Source organism: Ursus arctos, chromosome X (assembly GCF_023065955.2).
Source record: "Ursus arctos isolate Adak ecotype North America chromosome X, UrsArc2.0, whole genome shotgun sequence".
Taxonomy (NCBI): Eukaryota; Metazoa; Chordata; class Mammalia; order Carnivora; family Ursidae; genus Ursus; species Ursus arctos.
In genome coordinates this window covers 107,349,000-107,365,980 of record NC_079873.1, presented here as the reverse complement: position 1 = coordinate 107,365,980, position 16,981 = coordinate 107,349,000, and the positions used below count along the sequence as shown (strand labels likewise).

Sequence of the window (16,981 nt, the reverse complement as noted above, 5' to 3'; positions counted from 1 at the left end):
CTTCGTTGTGTGACCTTGGGCAAGTCATTTCACCTTTCTGAACCTCAGGTTGCTCACCCAGAAATGAGGAAATATGAGTGCTGATGATAGTAGGGAATGTTGTACCAAGGCCTCTGCTACCTCCTAAGGGAAGGAGAAAACCAACAGCGGTGACGTTAGAGTCACTCACCTTGACCAATCTCTGCTTGCACCTTTCTCCACCTCTTCTCCTTCCATCCCATCTCAAGCCACACAGCTGAGGGCCTGGAGGGGAGAAGAGGGGGTGAGGATATAAGAACTCTCTAAGACACATGATGGCAAACAATTCTGACAGAGGTCAAGCTGCCTTTCCTATTCCTTCCTCTCCTCTGGGAGAGGGAATTACAGATGTGGGATAAGTGAAACCATTCAGTCCTTGGAGTAAAGAGAGATTTGAGGGCCATGAACTCCCTTTCTTTTTGGAAAGATGACACTGAGTGGTAAGATGTGAGAAGAAAATTTTGGAACCAGAGGTGTTTTCTGGATGGAGAGTGGTCCAGTTGGGTCTCGGAGGGTAACCTCTGGGTCCTATCTCTTGATGCTGGGCCAGCCTGGAAAAGATCTCCATTTGTAGCCGTGCCCACATCACCATTCAGTTCTCCTCCTCCAGGCAGATGGTGAAGAATACAAGTTTCACCCTGTGCGAAAAAGCTCTCTTTTATTTAGTGCAGTCTCTTCGAGTGTTCCATCAGAGATTTTCCAGAATATGAAATCCAGAAAGAAAAAATCAACCAGAAGTAGAACCATCAATTTCATAAGCCAAACATGCAAGCAAAACATGGCTTACAATACAGTGGCATTTCTCTACTGCCTGGCTTCCTTCCATTCAGACCAAGACAGGAGAATCAGGGAGATGTGGTTCAAAGTCCTAGTTCCTCATGTACGAGCCTCTATAATGTTGGGCTACCTGGTCTACCTCCCGAAGCCTCTCTTGTCTTACCTCTAAAATGGAGGTGAGGATTATAGGTGCCCTAGCTACTTTTGAACATAGGAAACACAGCTATAATAGCTTATTTTTTTGTGTTTTTAACGAATGTTTACATTTAGAATAGTTTCACATTTAGAGAAAAATTGTTAGGTAGTACAAAGAGTTCTTGTGTACTCCATCAGTCCTCCCTATTGTTAACGTCTGATATGGGCATGAGACATTTGTTACAACTAATGAACCAATGTTGATACATTATTATACATTATTATTAAAGCCCATACTTTATTCAGATTTTCTAGGTTTTTACCTAATGTCTCTTTTCTGTTCTAGGATCCTATCCAGGCTTAGAATTAGATGTCATGTCTCCTTAGCTTTCTCTTAACTGTGACAGTTTTCTCAGGCTTTCCTTGTTTTTGATGACATTGACAGTTTCATGGAGTACGGGTCACGTATTTTGTCAAATGACACTCAGCTGGGATTTGTCTGATATTTCTCTCATGATTAGAGTGGGGCTCTGGCTTCTGGGGAGGAAAACCAGTCACAGGGGCAAAGTGTCCTCCCCATTTCATCATATCAAGGGAGCATGCTATCAGCATGACTCATCACTGTTGACTTTAACCTTGATCACCTGGCCGAGGTAGTATTTGTCAGGTTTCTACACCACAGAGTTACTCCTTTCCCTCTTCATATTGTCTTCTTCGGAAGGAAACCACTAAACACAGCCCACACTTAAGGGGTGGGGAGTTATGCTCTGCCTCCTCGAGGGGGTAGTATCTACATAAATTACTTGGTCTTCCTTGTACAGGAGATCTGTTTGTTCTCCTTCACTTAAGTATTGATTTTATCATTTATTTATGTCAGTGTTGACTCTTGAATGCTGTTTAATGCCTTGAGAAATAATCTAATAGTCCTTTATTTATTTTGTTGCTCGGTTTGTTCTAGCTGTGACCATGTGGAGCTCTTTCAGTGGCTCCTGTGTCACTTTGAGATGCACCACCCTTTTGTGTTTTTGATCACATCCTCACTCTCTGGCACTACAAGATGCTCCACGCTGATCCTGCACAGTTCCTTCCCCAGCCCTGGAACCTTCCATTTCTCTAAGGAGCCTTGGTTTCTTTCTTTAGATAACAGGATTAGAAACCAAGTTCCAGGTGCCAGCTATGCTTGTTGCTATGGGGATGTCATTGCTGCTAGCCTGTCTCAGTGGATAGAGGTAGGTAATACACCTGTGCTTACTGACCCATGTGTGCACACATATCTGTAATTATTTCTGTATCTATCTGTATCTGTACCTCCATCTGTATCTATATGAAGTTCAACGTGAGTCCGTACTGTTGTCTCTACTCTAGGACCACGAGGCTCATTCTAGCCTGCCTTGCTTGATGGTCTGTGTCCCTCACTCCGACACTGACCAACCTGCCTCTCACCCTCTGCCCTCCATTTAGTTATTTTGTTCGATCCCATCATACATGTATGGTGATTTCCAAATTGTCAACCCAGACAATGGGAAACAACTTCACCAACTAGAATACAGTACTCATGTACAGTTCTTTTTGTCTTTAGACTTAACATCGTCACTCACTTCCAAAGTGACTTAGGCCAACACCCTTATACCCTATCCGGTTCAGTGAAGTGATGTCATCCATCTGTGATACAGTTACATTATTTTGTCATGGTCTGCCCATTGGGGTTCATGATTGCCCAATGGACTCTTTTGAAGATTGATACTTTGTGCTGTGAAGTTCTGTGGGTTTTGACAAATGCATGTTGTTGTGTATTCACACCACTGTATCATAGGATAGTTTCACCATCCTAAGAAATCCCTCGTGGTCACCTATTCAGTGCTACCACCTCCCCAAACCTCTGGCAATGGCTGATATGTTTTCTGTCTCTGTTTTGTCTTTTTCAGAATGTCACAGAAATGGAATCATACAGTGTGTCCCCTTTTCAGACTGGTCTCCTTCATATCTCATTCCTTTTTATCACTGGGTAGGATTCCATTGTATGGATGGACCAGTTCTTTGATCCATTTACTGACTGAAGGCTGTCTTGTTTGCATCCAGGTTTTAGTGACTATGTCTGCTTAATTTTTGAACATATGGAATGTAGTTATTATAACTATTTTAATGTCCTTGTCTGCTAATTCTCAAATCTGTGCCAATTCTAGGGCAGTTTTGATTTCTCAAGGGAGTTTCAATTTTATTTTTCTTACTTTAGTGAGGTTAAATAGCTTGCTAATATGGCAAAAGGTCAGTGTTATATCTTTTTCATAAATTGTCTCCTTGTATCTTTTTCACGTTTTTTCTCTCAGGTTTTGGATCCTTGTTTTAAACGTTGGAAGAGGCTTTATGTATCAGTGATATTAATGACCTAGGTTGCACCCCCCCCCTTTGCCCATCGTCCTTTGACTTTTTGTATGGTGTGCTTTGTTCTGCCTTTTAATTTTAAGCAGTGTGATGCATCCTGGGTGAGTCAGCAATCTGTGGACACTGGGAAGTGAGTGCTTCATAGGAAACCCCAGAAGTCCTGCTAAGCCTAAAGGCTGTGTGTCTGGGTCAGCACCTCAGACTGGCTGAATCCACTAGTCAATTAGGAACACAGGGCTTACAGTGAGGCCCGTGGCCTGTTTTCCATTTCCTCCAGAGCCAACAACCTGAATGGGAGACCTTCAACATAAGGAACTATATGGACAGGACTTGATGACATGTTTTCCCCTCCAAGAGGTTGGAAGCTTCTTGGGCTCCTTCATACAAATGACCTCAACCCATGTCTCAGCTATGATAAGAAGCTCCAAAGGAGATGGGGTGCCAACAGCGCTAACAGTAAAATCAGACGAGAAGAGTGGTTTGTGAGGACACATGTTGAGAAGACCCGTGCACGTGAGGCTCACGCACCTGTGGTTAAGCTAAGACCGCCCCCTCCCCCCGGAGCATTCACCAGTCCTAGGTTGAACTTCGCTGCGTGCTGTCACCCTGCACCGCTGGCACGTGGATACCTGCCTCATCCCCTACAGGGTTAACACCCAAGTCGGGAACTATACCTAATGAGACGAGCCTGAACCCCAGATTTGAAACAAGACTGGGATGCTCGGTGGGGCAGTTCTATTTGCCGAAGCCTGGCGGCCGGAAGGCAGTGCTTTCAGACTGGAAAATGGAAAATGGAGCAGAGCTACGTGGACGCCGGGCAAAGCAGGTGGGATGGGAAAGCTTCCTGGTGCGTAAGAGTCATTTGTAGTCAGGAAGTGGGACGATTCACATCTCCACAGAAAGCTAAATGTGACCACATCACCTCACAGGGATTTTCAGTTAGACATACCAAATCTAGGTGAAGGTGGGTGAGAGACAACAGAATGAGTCACTGAAAAGGATGACTCTGAAAAAAGGCACGGAGGAGACAGGTGACCCGGCCAGGTGACCCAGTAGAACTGACTTGTGGAGATGAGGGGGTGGCAGGTGAGTCTGGAAGGCTGTTTAGGGGGTGATAAAGAAGTGGCCCCTTTCTCCCACCAGAACATCTCAGCCTCACCCGCACTGCACTCCCTCCTGCCCATGAAGGTTTCAAGATGGTGCTTTGTGATGTCTGGCCCGCCCCCCCCAGAGCCGCCATTGGCTGGGGGAGTGACTTGTTGACCACACAAAGCTTTGGGTGTGGCCCGCCATTGCCCTGGGGTGGGGTATATATAGGGGGCTCAGGCGCTCGGGGGTACACCGCTGGGAGTCTTCGAAATGGCTAAGGTGACTAGGAAAACACAAGCTCCGCTGGCTTCTAGGGCAGCTGCGCAGCAACCGACCTCAAGCACCAAGGGGAGAAAACACGCGAAGACATCCTGTCCACCCAGGTCCACAGAGAGTGGCAAGGTGAGATGATCCCACTCAAGGTCTTCCCCATTGTCATCCCCGCAAGACTCCTCACCTGTCCTTGCCTGGCGCACACCCCCTCTGCAGAGTGCACTCATTCTCCTGAAGCCCCTGTTCCCATCCATCCCTCACCCTGTTCTCCCAAACCAGTACCCCTCTGTGATCACTCTGTTGTCCTTCCAGGTGACCAAAACAACCATGAGGGTAACAAGTCACCCTCGAAGGAGCTTGACAAAAAAAGCTTCTCCAAAACCTTCCACCCCTTCAAGGAAAGTTAAGAAATCGAGAGGGTCAAAACTCTTCGGCCACTACCATAGACTGAACGAAGTGCTGAATCACAATGAGCCAGAGTGGGACCGAGAGAGGGCGGAGAAACCCACCACCTCGCGTGCCTACCTGGGTAGCCAGTAACTCCAGAGCGAGGCCAGAGACCTCAGGACTACCTGCCAAGTCTCTGAGGTCTGCCCCCTGAGAAATGACCGATTGCATAGACATCGAATTTTACACCAATGGGGTATACCATTCGTGAAAATTAAAATAAAACCAACCTGTTAACGAAAATTTGTGTGTCTCTGTGAGTTCTCTGATGGTGGGGAGTGGGGAAGGAAGGGAAGAGGCAGGCTTGTGCGGGAGGGAGCAGGGTCTGTCGGGGTTGGGGGTTAGACCAGAAGGTCCAGTTAGCCAGAAAGTGGGGATAAGGACTGGGTCAGGACTGAACACCAAAGACGAGCCTCCCACAGAAAAACATGGTATTTCCTTGTGTGCGTAGGGGTGTGGACCTAGCTGGGGGGAGGTGTTCTGTGTGGGACAGCAGTGCCAATCCCTGAAAAGGCACACAAAGTCACTGCCTGCCGGTCACCTACCTCACAGTGGGGTTAGTGATACCCACCCTACTGTGTCAGCAACTCACAGCCCTCACAAAAACCACACTTCTCAGCCTACTAAAAGTTAGTCCAAAGGACTAAAGTAATGGTATTTTTGGAGGCCACAAAGCCAACACTGTTTAGGCCACTTTCTTCCTAAGATATGTATCTTAGGAGATATATATATATATAGATAGATAGATATAGATATAGATATAGATATAGATATAGATATAGATATAGATATGTAATTTGGGTCTTTTTTATGCCTTCTATGACTCTACTAAACTGTTTGAATAACTGTTTTAATGTTCCTATCTGCTAATTCTAAAATCTGTGTCAGTTTTGGGTTGGTTTCCTTTTCTCAGGATAGTTTTTTTTTTGACATTTTTCTTACTTTAGTGAGGTGAAATAGCTTTTTTTCAAAGGATTTATTGATTTATTCGAGAGAGAGAGTATGAGTGGGAGAGGCAGAGGGAGTGGGAGAGCATCCCAAGCAGACTTGGGGCTGATCACGGAGCCCCACGTACAGCTCAATCCCACTACCATGAGATCGTGACCCAAGCTGAAACCGAGTTGGATGGTCAACCAATTGTGCCACCCAGGTGCCCCCAGCTTTTTTTAATTTTAAAGATTGATTGATTGATTATATGCAAGTAATGAATCATGGAACTTTACAACAAAAACTAGGGATGTACTGTATGGTGACTAACATAATTTAATAAAAAATTATTATATATAAAAAAGATTGATTTGAGAGAGAGAGAGAGAGCGCACACACACACACACACGACTGGGGAGAGGGACAGAGGGAAAGAATCTTCAAGGAGACTCCCCACTGAGCACAGAGCCCCACACAGGGCTTGATCTCTGGACCCTGAGACCATAACCTGAGCCAAAACCAAGAGTCAGACGCTTAACTGACTGAGCCACCTAGACGCCCCTGAAACTGCTTTTAATACGATTAAGGGCCAGTTCTATATCCCTCTGGTGAATTGTCTGTATTTTTTCACATGTTTCTATCAGGTTTGGGGTCCTTCATCCAGTGATTTTTCAATCTTTTAAATATAAGGAATAGTAGCCTTAATATGAGCCCTAATCAGAGATCTAAGTTACAATATGTTTTCCCAGTTTGTTAGTTGTCTTTTGATTTATTTTATGGTGTGTTTTTGTGTGTCTTTTACAATTCTCAACAGTGTGATGCGTCCCGGGTGAGTGAGCAACAGGTGGACACCGGGAAGCGAGTGCTTCAGAAGAAACCCCAGAAGCCCCACTAAGCCAAGAGGTTGTGCGCCCAGGAGAGCCCTCAGGCTGGCTGAACCTTCTAGTCTTAAGAACATAAGGCCTGCGGAGAAGCCCACCGTGCCTTTCCTTCAGGGCCATAAACCTAAGTGGACAACCGTCGACCTAGGGAGCGGTGTAGACAAGACACGATCACACGGTATCTCCTCAAAGAGGCCTGAAGCTTGTTGTAGCCAGAGCCGGCTTCCTGCGGGCCTGACGGGGAGTTTGCCCGCTGCCATGTCTGCTGTTGGAGCACTGAAATTTGTCATACCTTTTGAACAGGGGCCTGCGTTTTCATTTTACACGCAGCCTTGCAAAGTACGTTACTGGTTTTGTCCCTACCCCCTCCGGCCTCTGGAATCAGAATTTCTGTGGCGAGTGCCAGACGTCGAAGTCAGAGGGCTTGAGTCCCGTGGCTGTCCTGCTTCCCGGCCGCAAACAATTCTCTGACTCGCTCATCCGACTTCACGTGGGAAAGACATAGGTGGGCGCACTTGAGCCTACAAGCGCGTGGTTCTCGGGACACTCCTCCCAGCGGGTCCCCATGCTGGCCGGTGGGGGTGCCCGCGGGGGGCAGGCCCGCCGAACCAGGACCCGGGCTGCTGGCGCCTCCTGCCTGCGTCTGAAACTCATCCTTTCACCTGGCAGTTGAAGCCCCAGCTTGAAACCCAGGGCAGCCCTGCAAGGAGGAACACGGCTGCCTGCCAGAGTTGAGATCTTTGAATACTCTTGACTTCTAAGTTCTGAAACGAGGCCGTGACCCGCTGGAGCTTGGGGTGTCCTCTGATTCCGAGTCAGAAGAAAGCTGTCGGCAGAGGCTTTGTGGATTGGGAGGACATCAAAGGGCCCTCACGACCTCTTTATAATTGTGAAGGATTCAGCAACATGGGGGTGGAATGCCGCCCGAAGCACTCGGCAATCCCAACACGAGGAGGGGATGAGCAAAACGCGCTGGTCAGACTCCCAAAGCAGCGGAGGATGTGGGGGACCCCAGATGAAACCTCACCTGCCTGTTTTCTCTCCGTCTATCTCAACAGCCACGGAGATCTGAGAAGGCAGATTTCAAACGCTGATGACCACACGCTCTGGAGGATCGTACATTCGGGGCACCACACGCTGCGCCTTTCGTACCTTCCCCTTTCTAACTTGCTAGCTGCACATCGGAGCTCTCACCGGCCCTGTGGAACATGAGCCACGCCACCTATTTCTTTCACAGTCGCTCCAAGCTGAAAGTGACCCGACTACAGACACGGCCGTTTTGCACCTGCCGGGAATTTACTCTGGAGGAGTTTCTTTCGGCACTGCCTCCCCTGCTCCGCTTCTGCCAAGGCTGCGGATGAGCACGAGGGTTCTGCCTCTCGAGGGGTGTCGCCTCACATTTCAGCATTTCCTTTCAAGGCCTGAGCAGGAACTTCTGAGGTTTGGAGGGAGATGGATTCTGTCCCCTCTGAGTGTTCAGAGGTGAAGCATCACGGCAGTGGGCTTGGCAGTGGCGGGATGGGCACTGTGTGGGCATTTCGACTTGGACCTGTGCCAGCCCCCCTGGGAGCCCGAGATGACTCGGCTTTCCTAGGCCCTCGTCTATGGCATACTGTTCCAGAGGCTTCTTCACAAGGCACGGAGACCTCTGCATGCTGGGCTCCCGCAGCCCTGGCTGACCTGCCAGGGGAGAGAATGGACGAGCTCACTGTGGGTGCTGTAACCCTTCAGGGCCTCCACCGCAGGACTCGTCAGTTCCCTGGTTTGTGAACCACTAATGTCAGCGCTGCTCGCCAATAGGAGCAGGCCCAGAGATTGAAAAGCCTGCCAAACACCAGTCATCAGACAACAGTCTCTGAGGCAGGCTGGGCCAGTAGCTGTCCCCAGCCCTCAGGCCAGCTCTCTCTCATTGGGGAGACTGGTTCCCACAAGCGTAGGAATCTCTGGATTGCAACAGATTCTGATCAGGAAGAAGTTAACCCATTTCTTCTTACAAAAAATATGCTCCAAACTGAGAAGGCAGAAGAACCAACAGGAATCTCTTCCGAAGACGAGCGAAGCCTTTAAATTGTGTGGAGTCCATGCTGGCGCTTCGTGTCGCTTACTTTAAGGATCTTGCTGCACTCCTGCAACATGCAGAAATCGAACGAACAAAAAAGGTAACCCAGCTCACACCTGTAAGGAGGGTCATTATTAAGAAAACTGAAACCAGACACAAAACCCCAGAAAATAAGCTTTGGCAGGGATGTGGGGACCTAGGAACCCCTGTACACGGTTGGCTGAGAATGGAAATTGGAACAGGATGGAGGTTCCCCCTAAAATTAAAAATGGAACTAGCATTTGTTCCACTACTGGGTCTACATTCAAAAGCATTGAAACCAGGATCTCCAAGAGCTGGCCGCACTCCCATGTTCATTGCTACACTATTCACAACAGCCAAGAGGTACAAACAACTGATGAATGGATCAATAAATATATATATATATATGGTCTAGCCAGACAGTGGCATATTATTCAGCCTTAAAAAAGAAGGAAATCCTGCTCCATGTGACAACATGGATGAACCTGGAGGCCATGATGCTCAGTGAAATAAGCCGGCCTCGTGAGGACAAATACTGCATGACCCCAGTCCGAGGAGGGGTCTAACACAGTCGAATGCACAGGAGCAAAGACTAGAATGGGGGTGGCCAGGAGGTGTGGGGAGACGAGCTGGGGAGTCCCGTGCAGAGGTGATAGTTTCAGTCATGCAAGATGAAAGCACGCTAGAGGTCTGCTGGCCAGCATCGTGCTTACAGTTAACAAGACTGGGTTGTGCGCTTACAAATGCGTGAAGAGGGTAGCTTTCATGTTATCCGTGTTCTAGCACAATCCAAAAAAAAAAAAAAAAGATAATCCTTTATTTGCAGAGGCATCCCCAGGAGCTGCAGGTAGCTGGCCGCCGTGGGCTGGTGATGGGCCCAGAGGATGTCCCCCAGCCCAGAACAGTTAGGGGATGTCGGGGACCCAGAGCCACTCGAGGCACAGGTCCCACTACCCTACCACTCTCACCCATTTTTCATTCTTTGTTAGGGCATATCACTCCTTCTCTCAGATGACACAGGTAAGATCGGATGTCCAGTGTCACTTTGAAAGGCCACCTGAATCACCTGTGCCTTCCGACGCAGCTCAAGCACAACATGGACCCCAAGGAGGGAGGAGGAGAGGCTCCAGCAAGAGAGAAGACTGGAGACAAAGTGTGGGGCCAGAGTTGTGGGCATCTGCCGTCGGCCTCCCGGGCTGCCAATTCTGCTGGAATCGCTGATGTTTGCTGAGGACAGGCCCAGACAGAGCCAGACCAGCGTACTTGACTGGGGACATTCATCTGTCATTCATGACTCTGTCCCACCCCCTGCACTCGCTCACTCACCGCGCGCACATTTGCATACCATTTGTGTGCCTGACACTGTGCTGGGCACAGAGGAGCGGCAGAGAAAGATGGCCAGAGGTGCCCAAGAGAAAGATCTGTTGGCCTCGGTGCTAGACCAGTGTTTCCCAACCTGCGAAACCACACGTCTTTGAGGGGATTCCACGTTAATGCAGAAGGCTTAACATGGAAAGCAGGCCTCGACCCCAGACTAAATAAATGGTCCAGAGGCTTCCTAGAAATGCCATGGTATAGTGGTCAAGAGAAGGGACTTTGGAGCTAGACTGCCTGGGTTCGAATCTCAGTTCTGATGGCGTCTCACTTCGCCATGTCCGCTTCCTCACCTATATGATAGGCATAAATAGTAACATTCACAAAAGAGTTAGCATACATGAAGCATACAAATATTGGATCATTATTCCACACACGTCACGATTTTCTGATGTCTGTATTATATAAAATGTCTATATTATATATTATAATAAATGAAATATAATTTTATTTTAAAATGTAACTTATCTAAAGTAGTTTATTCCGCGCATTTCTCAGTCAACTGATGCCAAGAAATATGGTGACTGTCAAGTGAGGGCATCGGGATTGATTTGGATGTGCAAAATAAAGCCTGGCGGGCCTCCTTAATGCACGGCCCTTGACTGTGGTGTTTCTCCAGCCATTTGTTGAGCTGGACCGAGCCTGAGATTTGGGACTGGGTGGGCCCAGGTTCACGTCCCAGCCCCACTCCTCAGCCAATCATCAAAAAACCATTTATTAGGAACCCAATGATACTAGGCCAAGATGAGACTCTCCCTCTTACCTGGGAAAGTTACAACAAATTCCTTCACCAGCCTACGCCTCATTTTCCTCACCTGTGAAATGGACATCTAACTCCCAGTTTGTTTTGCAAATTAGATGAGTAACATCCGGAAAATCATCTGGCACAGTCCCTGGCACGGAGAAGACGCTCAATAAATGGCCACTGTTTCCCTGACTCATGAAATGGCAATTGAAAAATGGCCGTATAACTTGCCTCATCTCCTAAATATGAAAAATCATATATGGTTTCACTGTAGTCACAAGAGGTAAAATGTACCCTGCCCTCTTCAAGCTGGGCTGGGCAGATTCTACAAATTAGATCCCGTAAATGAGATCTTAGCTAGGGGCTGCTGCCGTCCTTTGTGGGAAAAAGCCTAGCACACAGGCACTGGGAGGAGAGACCCTAGACTGGAAATGCTCAATGGCGTGGAATTTAATCAGGTTGGGTGTCAACATTTAGTTATAGATATGACTCCTAAAGGAGCTCTGATCTATATCAACATCCTTTAGATAAACATGTGGGGCCCCAAGGCCAAACAGAGGAGGAGTGGGGCTCTGAGTGCTGGGCTGAAGGATGGGAGGATGAAGGGAGGCAGAACAGGGATATCAATTAACCCCAGGCACAGAACACTCATTTGTAATCTCACCCTGTGGTTGACAGGACATTCAAGTAAATGCACAAGGAACACTGCAGTAATGATGGTAAGTCCCCCACCACATCCGGCAGCAGGGTGACACGTGCCCGGAGCTTTCTAGAAGCTAGTTACGCATCCCCCCACCTGGCACAGGGGTGAACAAATTGGACAAAGACCCTGCCTTCATGGGGCTTGCGGTCTAGGAAGAGAGACAAATAACAAACACACGAACATACGATATCGAGGGTTGATAAGCACTATGAAGCAGAATGAACCAGGGTAAGGGGTCTATGAGAGACACAGTAAGTGAGGCTGGGGGCGGAAGTGCTGTTTGAAGATAGAGTGGTCAAGAAAAGTATCTCTGAAGAGGTGACTTTTGAGCAGAAGGGTGAATGTGGCAGGGGAGCAAGCCTTGCAAAGGTCTGGGAAAGTGTTCCAGTCAGATGACCAAGCAGGTGCAAAGGTAGAGGCAAAAACAAGCTGGTGAGACCAGGAACAGTGAGAAGAGCAGCATGGGGGTTGTGAGGGGGTTGTGAGGGGGGGTTGTGAAGGTAGGAGAAGAGGTCAGAAAGATAGCCAAGATACGACCACTTGCAGCCACCACTATGCTACCATCTTGGTCAAGGGCTGCACCATCTCTTCTAGATCACCGTGACGGTCTCCTCAGCCAGTCTTGCGGCTTCTGCCCTCGGTCTCCTTCAATCTATTCTCCTGCTTCCCAAACTTGGCTATGCATTAGAATCATTTGGGGAGCTTGTAAGACTTTCCACGACCGTGTCACACTCCAAACTAATGTAATCAGAAAGCCTGGAAGGTGGGGGCCAGGCATTAGCATGTTTAATGATCCCCAGGTGATTCCAGTATTCAGTGAAGTTTGGGAATCATTGGCCTGTTCTCAACACTGCAGCTACAGTTATCTTGCTAAAACAGACCGAGAACTATTTACCCCTCTCCTCCTTAAATCCCTCCAACGGCTTCATTACACTTAGAACAAAATCAGGCTTTCTCCTGTGACCTACAAGGCCCTACATGACCCGGCTGGCCCCCGTTCATCTCTCCATAGTCATCTGGGGGCATTCCTCCCCTCTTAGCATGTTCCAACCACTGGCCTTTTTTCTCTCCTGCAAACATGCTGAGCTTCTCCTGCCTCAGAGCCCCTGGTACCTTGAAATTGGAACACTCTTCCTGATGAGATGTGCAGGGCTGGCTTCTTCCTGCTAATCAGGCCTCAGCCCTAATAATATCACCCCCAAGAGGTCTTCCTTGACTCCTCTAGCTAATTTTATATACACACACATACCGTATGGATGCCATCATTTGCCATCCAGACTCTCCTTTAGGAGAACTTATTTCCCCAGCTGCTAGGAATGGTGCCGGCACTTGACCTTGGCTGGAAAGACCACACCTCAGGGATAGCCTGCATGCAGTGACTCATCATTCATGAAGTTCAAGGACACAGCCACCTCACTGCAAAGTGAAGGGCCTTTCCAGCCTCAGCACTCATGGAGTGACTAAAGCTTTGAGCAGATGTCACAGGCCAACGTTCCCCTCTGCCCAGGCCTGCTTCCTGCCATTCTACAAAAACACTTGGTCACATTCCCTAATATTCTGACACCCTAATTTCCATGTCAGAATCCAATGTAATGCAAACTGCCGGAGCTGGTGCCAGTCATCTGGGGAGGTGAACACTAGGACAGCGTTCTGGAGCCGATCCACCTGTCAGACAGCTGGCATTGAGGCACCTTTCGCTGGACATAAGTGGCAGTGGAATATCTCCAGGACAAGGTAACAATTCAATTGTTAACACTTGTACCTGTGGGACCTGGGATGTCAAGATAATTCACTCACGAGAGTGGAACTGGGTGGCCTTTGCTGAGCATGATTGATGCTTTTGGAGAAAGACAACCAAAGGCTGTGAGTGATTAATTGGCAATTAAGAGCTAAGTGTGAAAAACAGAGGGCTTCCCTTGCAGGAGGTAAAGAAGGTCTCATCTCTTGTATCCAGAGAACAGAGAAAGCTGAGGTCCAGGCCTAGAAATCAGTCATCAGGGTGGCAGAGCTCCAAAGAAGCTCGTACCCCCAACCCATTTCTGTTAGCCGTGATTGGGAAAGAATGGGGCCCCGAATCACAGCGTGTGGCACCTGAGCTGATGCACCTGGAAACCTGGAATCCTCAGGATTGGCCGGAAAGCTCTGTAGCTAGAAGCAGCCCACTCTTCTAGAAATGCTCCCCCCTCTCTTATGGATGATGCAAAGGCTTCTCCCCTGAAGGTGCCATATGCGCCCTCGGGATCTGCCCCTGCCTCTGCACCTGCCCAATAGCTAGGATTATGTCACAGTATAATCTGGCTGAGGAAGTGCTCGGCCTGCCAAGGCAGGAAAGGGACTTGACCTCAAAGGAGCAGCTGGACCTAGCCAGCATGGACCAGCAGGAGTCAGGAGAGTGGGCCTGGGTCTGAATCCTGAGTGTACGGGGTCAAGGGGGAGCCAAACAGAACACTGGATAAAAGGTCCTGACATGGGAGCTCTTGCTAGAAATATAAGACTTAACCTGGCAAGGACCCCGGGAGACCATATGAAAATGCTGCTTGGGATGAATCTTAGAAATAAGGAAAAAGCAATGGTCCACACCAAGCAAGGTAGAAATGCCAGAATTATCAAGGCAGACAATAGAAATGAAAGGATCAAAGGCTCCAAGAAGTGGGCATACTAGGGTAGCTACTCCATGGAAGTCTGGATGACTTACCAGACAACCATATTCTATAGGAGGGCCTGGGGTATATACCATTCCCCAGGCCATCAGGAAAACAGCAGTGAGAGGGGCACTAACATCACTAACAAGGTCAGTGGTGGATCTCCCTTGTAGGACAGGGAAGACAGTAAAAGAGGTGCTCATAGAGCTGCATTCACTGACAGCACCGCAGACATAAATAGAGGCCAGGTGGTGACACGTTAGCATCAGAAATTACGTGTGTGCAATCACTGTAGGTGCCAGGAGGGCCTGACCCATAGAGAGCTATGGAGATAGTTAACAACACACAGGCTCCCTAGAGACAAGATAGAGGGGTAGCCTGCAAGGGTAGTTCTCAATCTACACGATCAGAGGAAGTCAGATGGGTGCAAGAGGATGTGGGCAATCAACAACAAAAAAGTCAAAATCCCTTGCCTAGTTTTGAGACCCGAGCTACTTTTCAGACCTGAATGAAGGGTCTCCAGGAGGGAGAACCCTGCAGCACCATGCATGTATATATGGCAATTGTTCCTCTGGGGTTTTCGAGAAAGATAAATGGCCATTTACTTGGGTAATTATATACTCATGAGAGGGGACTATCTAAACATTTCACAGAATTCAAGTTTCTATTGATATCCATGGAATGTATATCTAGATACTTGAAGGCATCGTCATGACCCTTAAAGTAGGGGCAGATGAAGACTAGATAATAAACGCAGATCTGGCCCAGGTCTGGCTCACAGTGTGCCCACTAGAGCCACAGACTCATGTGATGATCATTCCCCGGTCTCCAAGTATATAATGAGAATGGACATACTTGGTAGTTGGCATGAGACCCGTATTGATTTCTTGGCCTGTGATACAAGAGGTACCATAGTGGAGAAGGGCAAATGGAGGTCTCTTGTGTCAGTTGGGTTTATGGCAAGCCCACACAGAAGAATCACAATGAAGACCTCTAGGGTTCTACAGCAAGGCCATGCCATCTATGGCAGAGAATTATACACATTTCATAAGCTAGTCCCTGGTATGCTACCAGGCCCTGGTTGAGACAAAGTGCCTGACCATAGGTCATCAAGTGGCTATGCAGCCAGAGCTACTCTACATGAGCTGGGTTCTTTCAGATCCAGATTACTTCACTGAAGAATTCTACCGGTACCTGGATGGTTCAGTCGGTTAAGCGTCTGCCTTCAGCTCAGGTCATGATCCCAGGGTCCTGGGATGGAGCCCTATGTCAGGTACTCTGCTCAGCAAGGAGTCTGCTTCTCCCTTCCCTACTCTCGTGCTCTCATTTGCTCTCTCTTTCTCCCTCTCAAATAAATAAAAAAATTATCTAAAAAAAGACATTATTTCAGTGTTACACAAACTATTCAAGGGAAAAAACAGGATATATATCAAACTTATTTTATGAAGATATCACAACTATGACATAAAACCTGACAAGTACAGTACAAAAAAATTACATGTTGGGGGCGCCTGGGTGGCACAGCGGTTGGGCGTCTGCCTTCGGCTCAGGGCGTGATCCTGGTGTTATGGGATCGAGCCCCACATCAGGCTCTTCTGCTGTGAGCCTGCTTCTTCCTGTCCCACTCCCCCTGCTTGTGTTCCCTCTCTCACTGGCTGTCTCTATCTCTGTCGAATAAATAAAATTTAAAAAAAATTACATGTCAATCTCATTCATAGCCACAGACGTAAAAATCTTCAACAAATACTGGCATACCAAACCCAGGAGTATGTGAAAAAAACACATCATAATCAAGTTGGGTTTATCTCAAGAATGCAAAGTTCAGGGCGCCTGGGTGGCGCAGTCTTTAAGCGTCTGCCTTCAGCTCAGGGCGTGATACCAGCATTCTGGGATCGAGCCCCACATCAGGCTTCTCTGCTAGGAGCCTGATTCTTCCTCTCCCACTCCCCCTGCTTCTGTTCCCTCTCTCGCTGGCTGTCTCTCTCTGTCAAATAAATAAATAAAATCTTAAAAAAAAAGAATGCAAAGTTGGTTCAACATTAGAAAATTAATTTATGTAATTCATTATTAATACACAGAAAATTACTATTAAATTAATATAAAGGAGAAAAATCACATGATTTTATCAATTGATGAGGAAATAATGTTTGATAAAACCCAGCATATATTTGTGATAAAGCATCAAAACCTCTTAAGTGGCAGAGAGCTTTCTAAATCTGATAGTGTTTCAAAAAACTTACCACAAACAAGCGTTTGATGAAACACTCAAATCTTCTACTCTGTGATAAAGAAGACAAAGACTGTCCATTATCACCACTTCTGTTCCACATTGTGTTAGAGTTCCTAGTCAGCACAGTAAAGCAAGAAAAAAAGAAAAAGGTAAGGATTTTAAAGAAACAAAACTATTGCTCACAGATGATATTATTACATACATTGAAAATCCAAAATTACTCACAGATTATTTGAATTAATAAGAGTTATCAGGTTTACTAGATTCAAAAACAATAC

At 47.5% G+C, this 16,981-nt stretch overlaps 1 long non-coding RNA gene across 3 annotated transcripts in view; it reads right to left on the bottom strand.

Moving 5' to 3' along the window:
• Positions 1-16,981, bottom strand: part of LOC123002294 (uncharacterized) — a 60,789-nt gene that overhangs the window by 5,683 nt on the left and 38,125 nt on the right. For all 3 annotated transcript variants that reach the window (XR_006412055.3, XR_007188355.2, XR_006412056.3), the window contains 2 exons: positions 16,714-16,816; positions 170-243 (listed from right to left, as the gene is read on the bottom strand). This is a non-coding gene — a long non-coding RNA (uncharacterized LOC123002294). The remainder of the gene's footprint in view (positions 1-169; positions 244-16,713; positions 16,817-16,981) is intronic.